This window comes from Geospiza fortis, unplaced genomic scaffold (genome assembly GCF_000277835.1).
Source record: "Geospiza fortis unplaced genomic scaffold, GeoFor_1.0 scaffold20, whole genome shotgun sequence".
In the NCBI taxonomy this organism is placed as follows: domain Eukaryota; kingdom Metazoa; phylum Chordata; class Aves; order Passeriformes; family Thraupidae; genus Geospiza; species Geospiza fortis.
This window is the reverse complement of record NW_005054374.1, coordinates 2010498-2016738: the sequence shown is the minus strand read 5'-3', so window position 1 is coordinate 2016738 and position 6241 is coordinate 2010498. Positions and strand designations below refer to the sequence as shown.

Here is a 6241-nt window from a genome sequence, read left to right as displayed (position 1 = left end):
AGCAGGACATCAAAATGTTAAAATTTTTAGCATTTTACACACAAAATGTCAAATAAATGTGCTTTGGAATAAACCCACTCAAATGTATTTGTTACTGAAATCCTTAGCCATGAGTTCCTATCTGTAATCACAAGAACAGTGATTCAAGCTCCAGGGCTACATATTGCCACAAGCTCCACTGTTGCTCCCTGTTCAGAGGCAGGTAATCCATTCATCATGCTGCATTTCTGCTTCATGGGGCTTTGCATCCTAGAAGGACCATCCGAGTCACCTGGTGCGCTTCCACATCCTTGCAAGGATCAACATTGCCTTTCATGTAAAGTCACTCAGACAGAAAACCCTCCTCACACACTGTAACAAACCTCAATTTGGTCTCAAATAACCAAGTGCCCTAAAAATAATAATGTGTGAGAGAGAAGAGGAAAGGTCTCAGGCCCTGCCAGCATCTCTCTACCTTAATAATGAGGAATTTGCACAGAGGTCCAAAGAACTGGATAGATTAGATATGAAGAGTAAAATCCACTCCTGAGCGGGAAACCATGGAAAGATTTGAGCATCATTTAAGAACAGAAAACACTTTGGGGAACTTCAGAGGTGTCTGAACAGTGTTTTGGATGAAGACAAATTACATGTTAAAGGCAACTCTCAGGCTCTCTGCTGCTTTACTTTAATGGCACCACCAGTAGAAAGTTATCACAAGCAACCATCCGACACAGGGGAGGAAATATCTTCCTTTCATCAACATCTGAGTCTCTTTGTCTTTGCCTGGTTTAGGTCTGAAGCCTTTTTCCACTGAATCTGAGTGTAAAGTCCCTCATGGGACAATTTACATCCCTCCCACACATTGTGAGGATGGGCCCTGATGGGGCTGTTTTATGAATTGCCACAGATGGTTTAGCATAATCCTAGCATGGGGAACAGGATCCCACAGCTGGGGATGTACAAAATGTAGGATTTGAACTGGGCTGTATGTAGCCCTGTAAGGCATTTTCTGTGTGATAAGAACAACTCCCTTCCATTGCAGAAATTTTCTGCAGGCAGATCCTGCCCTGCCACTAGCATTTCTGATGGAGGAAATTTCCAGAGAATCTTTGCATGGACAAACCAGCCTTGTTGAGACAACACTGTGGGGGCATGGGTCTTTTATTGTGACAAAAATCTAGAAAGCAGCCCATCTTTATATTTATATTGCCAGGAAGAGAAAGGCTGCGCACAGCACAGTAGAGACCCCCACTTTACCAAAATGTGATGTCATGGAGATGCTGATGAATTTCGTGCTGTTAGAAAAAAAAAAATTAAAAAGAGAGAGAGAAAGAGTGGAAAAGGAAGAAAAAAATAGAAGAAAAGGTCAAAAGCTGCTCAAGCTGGCTGTGGCCATTAGATGGCACTGCTGACAGATCCCGCATTGCAGCTTCAGCACGGTGGTTGTACAGGGCTGCCATGGATTAAAAACTTCGTCCCACAGCTACTCTTTAAAAGAGGATTAATCCAGGACTGAACATTGAAACCTTTCACAGATAAAACCAGCAGGTACAGCAGCAGGTCTGGGCCCCACAACTGGGCTCCTTACACGGAGCAACTCTTACTAACTTGCATCTCCTGCCAGCAGCAGGGATGAGGGGAGGTCTTCTGCTTTGCATCAGTTCAGCCAGCCTCTGGAGTTTAAAATACAATAGATAAAAACAATACCAGAAAATCATTGTGTTTGGACTGCCTCAATTTCCTTAAATGTCAGATTAGAAGTAATGATGCTCCAGGTCCCACATAAAGGGCAAATTTCTGCTCCCCTAGCCAGTGTACACTCATTTTATGGAACGGGCCCTCTTAAATTGCTTGTTGTTTTCATTAAGGATTGCTCCAAATCTCAACAATATTGCAAGTCACACAGAGCAAACTTTTAAGAATGAAGCACCATTTATTCTACTATTACTTTTTTCACCTCCCCTCTGCAGCTCAGACACAAACACTGTATTTAAAGGACAGTGTATACAAACTACACATTACAGCCTGTTTACTCAGTGCAAAATTTTAAGTGAGGACCTCAAGGATGAACTGTCATTGGTAGTAACTTTTCCTTCCCAAATTCTTGTGGATTTTTTTGGAGTAATTTATAATTATGTCAGTTATTTATTCGTGCAATTTCCACACAATACAGCAGCTCTGCATTTTAGGATTCTAAATGCGTACACTTTGGTAGATGATTTGCAGTCCAGGCATGCTCCAATGGACATGTTCTGTTTTCTAGAAATGATGCCCAGGTAAAAAAACTGGAATCTGAACATTCATTCAGAATTGCCAGACATCAGACAGCCCAGTCAGAGCTGCCACCTGGAGTCTGTGTACATGGCAGAGCCCTGATGTGTTGGGCTTTCTGCTCATGAACTGGCCATCTGTGCAGGGCCTGGGAACATATTTCCATACAAAACTTTCCATCTGGAAATACAAGAGCTTTGTGCTCTAGCTTTGTATATAGTTACAGAGACAGAATCTTTTTCAGATTCTTTCATCCAGACTGCCAGTAGAAAATGAAAAAAAAATGGTGGCTTTTGAAGGTATGCAGGCACCAATTCAGCAAATAAACATTGGAGTGCTGTGTTAAACTGGGAGATCTAATCCTTTGTTGTCACAACCTGGTCTTATCCAAGGCCACATGCTAAATATTTATATGAATTGTGGTATCTTCAGTAAACTACTACATGTTCATACTGCAAATCCAGATTAGATTATTACCTCCTGTCCACAATTCTCACTACTGTTAGTTTTCAAAATACACAGTTTCAAGCCTCAGGCTGTGGCACATTATTGACCCCACTTATGCAGATTCTTTCAGACAGGACATGAGTTAAATCTTCATCCCAGGCTGTCCCTGCTGCATGGGGCAAGAGGGACAAAATGAATCCTGTAGTACCCAGGTTGGCTACACAGTTCTGGGGCTGGCACCAGGAGACACACAGTCATCTTCCCAGACTCAAAGGAAGAATTTTTTTCTGAATTTCTAGACATATGGATTTGCATTTATTAATTTCCTCATTGCCTGCCTGGACTTACAAAATAGAAAGTATTTTTCCATTTAGACTGATAACAAAGAACTCTCCTAGGCAGCAATTGCAGAACATTCTTAAAGCAGAAGCTAAAAACTGATAAGCAGTTTTTTAAAGTTATTTTTAAGCTGCTCTTTTAAGTGAAGAGCAAACTAAGGGTGCATTTGGGCCCTCTGTAATGAGGCCAAGTTAAATAATACTTAGACACTCCAACAGAAAACAGGCCCTGTACCATGTAATATCATCCTCACTTTAGTTCATATGCTATGATGCAATTATTTCTGTGACTCTGTGTAGCAGTCTTCAGGCATGGCCATCATGTTCCTCTCACCCTACTGTGTAGGAGGAGTGAGTTGGGAGTAATTCCACTAAAGCCAGTGGCACTGAACCCCCCTAAGGCTGTTAAGATCTTGTATATTCTAGTGCACAACGAGAGAAGTTAGGCTGAGCTTTCCTACCTGCCCTGTGAAATATAGTCTGCATTCAGTGTCTGTGAAATGGTTGGATTTATTTATGACTTATTCACTGAAACATAACTGCAGCTGTATATTTTAAGAGCAACAGTGACAATCAGATTATTTTACACCAAAGCTATAACAAAAACAGGGCACTCAACTTGTGCCATGCCTGAGGATGTTTATTTTACAAGTAATATATGACCATGTGAATAGTTCTGTTTTCAAAAAAGTACACAAAATTTTATGCAGAATGGGTATGGGATTCTGGCTGTGAAGAGCTGACATTTTCCAGTGTAATAGCAGATATGTCACATTTTCCAATAAAATAGCCAGTGATAGAAATAAATCTCCTAGGCTTACAGAACTGGATTTCCTTTGCCACTACTCTATGGAAGTTACTTCTAGTTCTGCATTAAACTTACAACATCACTACTTCTCTTAGAAATAGTAAAATTGTATGGGTTTCAGAAATACACATTAGGACAAGATTAAAGAGGCAATGGATTGCACCCCAAAGAGAAGTATATTATTCAGTACAGTTGCAATGTCATTAGAATAAAACAGTTCAGAGAAACAGGATGTTGGAATACTTTAAATATCAACTGATCTATTACAATGCATCATAATTTACTGTTTTGATAATCTTCAATTGATCTGGACAACTGTGAGAAATGCAAAAAGGTCACACCTAAGTTAAAGGGCAAGGAGAACCCAGAGAATACAGGCTAAGCTGCCTCACCTCAATCTGTGGGAAAGTGATGAAGCACCTAATCCTGGAAACCACTTCTAGGCAGATTAAGGACAAGAAAATTGTCAGGAATAGTCAGCATGGTTTCACCAAGAGGAAGTCATGTTTGAGCAGCCTGATCAATCTCTGTGATTCTATGACTGGCCTGGTAGATGACGGGAGGGCAGTGGGTTTTGTCTGCCTGGACTTCATGGTGTCCATTGACAGTGGCTCCCATGAGATCCTCCTAGCCAAACTGAGGATGCCTGGATGGATAAGCAGAGCATGGGATGGGCTCAGAACTGTCCAGATGGCCAGGCCTGAGAGTGGTGGCCACCAGCAAAAACTCCAGTTGGGGGCCAGTGACCAGCAGTACCCTCAGGGTCCATTTGTGTCCAGTCCTGTTTAACACTTGTGCTAAGGGTCTCTATGACCCAGTGTGGTTTCAGCAACTCTGCTGATGACACAAAACTGGGAGGGGTGGCTGGTACTTCATAGGGTCATGCTGCTGTCCAGAGGGATCTTGACAGGCTGGAAAATGGTCTGACAGGAGCCCCATGAAGTTCAGCAAGGAGAGATGCAAAGTCCTGCACCTGAGGAAGAACAGCCCCTGCACCAGGACATGATGGGGACCTCCCATCTAGGGAGCAGCCTGGCAGAATAGGACTTGGGAGTCCTGGTGGACAGAAAATTGTACATGATCCAGCAGTGTACCTTTCCAGCAAGGGTGGTGAATGGTGTCCTGGACTGCACCAGATAAATACTGCCAGGAGGTGGAGGGAAGTGATCTTTCCTCTTTATACAGCACTGGTGACCTCGAGAGTCTGGATTTGGGGTCCTCAGTATGAGAAACGTTGTCATATGGGATACAGTAGGGATGTCCATGCTAACAAAGAGTCACAAAGATGGCTGAGGGACTGAAGCATATTTCATGTGAGAAGTGTTCCAGATTGCAAGGCAAGATGTATTCTATCACCATCTGTATGGCAGTTGTCTTTTGTCAAGTGGGCAGTTTGCCTTATCTCTCTCTTTGAGTGACCACGTTCACACCTCCCTCGGGAGGGGACATCTGCTGATAACAGACTATTGAATGTCACTGCATGGCTGATAAGAACTATAACATCCCACTGTGAGATGCTCTGCCCACAGGGAGGAGCCAAGCATTCCTACCTGGATATAGTCCGGAGGTCCTGGAATAACTGCATGGCTTCTCCACTGGATACCCCAGAGGAGCAGAAGCTGACTCTTCTTCCACTGAATCTTCGGAGGAGCACTACACCCTTTTCTACAGGATCCCTGCTCCAACAGAACCACACCTGACACTGCAGGAGGGCTGCAGCCACATGTCCAATGGGACTGCTACCAACACCCTGACCCACAGGGTGTCAGGTTGGGTTCTGACTCTGTCAGTGTTGTTCTAGTGTACTGCATTGTTTTATTTTATCCTTTTATTTTCTTCCCTATTAAAGAACTGTGATTTCCTGCTCCCATCTTTTTTGCCTGAAGGCCACTTAATTTAAAATTTATACAATTCAGAGGGGTGGGGAGGGTGTACATTCTCCATTTTAGGGGAGGCTTCTGCCTTCCTTAGCAGACTCCTGTCTTTCCAAACCAAGACAAGAAGAAAAGCTGAGAGAGCTGGGACAGCACAGCCTAGAGAACAGAAGGTTCAGGGGGAATTTTGCTAATGTATATAAACACCTGAAGGGAGGAGGCGAAGAAGACAGAGCCAGGTGTTTTTCAATAATGCAATGGGCACAAACTGAAGATCCCTCAAACAGTCAATTCTATTTACTGAAAAGCTGATTGAGCAATGGCATAGGTTGCCACAGAAGATTGTGGCATCTTCATCCTTGGAGATATTCAAAAGGTTTCTGGACATGGTCCTGGACAACTGGCTCTAGAAGACCCTCCTTGAGCAGGTGATTGGACCAGATGACCGTCAGAGATTACTTCCAACTTTTACCATGCTGTTTATTTCTTTTTCAATAGTCATTCTTTATAGGTGTAGGGAC

General features: G+C 43.0%; 1 protein-coding gene across 1 annotated transcript in view; it reads right to left on the bottom strand.

Annotated features, from left to right (window-relative positions):
- OTC (ornithine carbamoyltransferase) overlaps positions 1-6241 on the bottom strand; it is a 31208-nt gene that overhangs the window by 18421 nt on the left and 6546 nt on the right. The window lies entirely within an intron of this gene.